Here is a 329-nt window from a genome sequence, read left to right as displayed (position 1 = left end):
CGTGTGCTACCTGTGGCACGCGTGCCATAGGTTCGCAATCACAGGTGTAGAATCCCCTGTTGAGCAAGGTGTTGGACTAGAAGACCTCCAAGGTCCCTCTGACTCTGTTATTCTCTTAAGTTCTCAAGCCAACCTTCAGAATGGACCCCTTGTCCTATCTAAGGTTCCGGCCAATGGAAGCCAAGAATGTACCTTCTTTCCCCATCAGTTTTTCCCCCATTGGGCGATTTAAGACAATGGAGAAGCTAACTGCAAATCAGGCGGCTTGGTTTGTTTTAGGAGCCCTAGAATGTCCTTGGGTACCGGTTAACACGATGCGGTTATAAAGC

Source organism: Natrix helvetica (assembly GCF_964273705.1).
Source record: "Natrix helvetica genome assembly, contig: HAP1_SCAFFOLD_216, whole genome shotgun sequence".
Classification (NCBI taxonomy): domain Eukaryota; kingdom Metazoa; phylum Chordata; class Lepidosauria; order Squamata; family Natricidae; genus Natrix; species Natrix helvetica.
Note: the sequence above shows the minus strand (reverse complement) of the source record.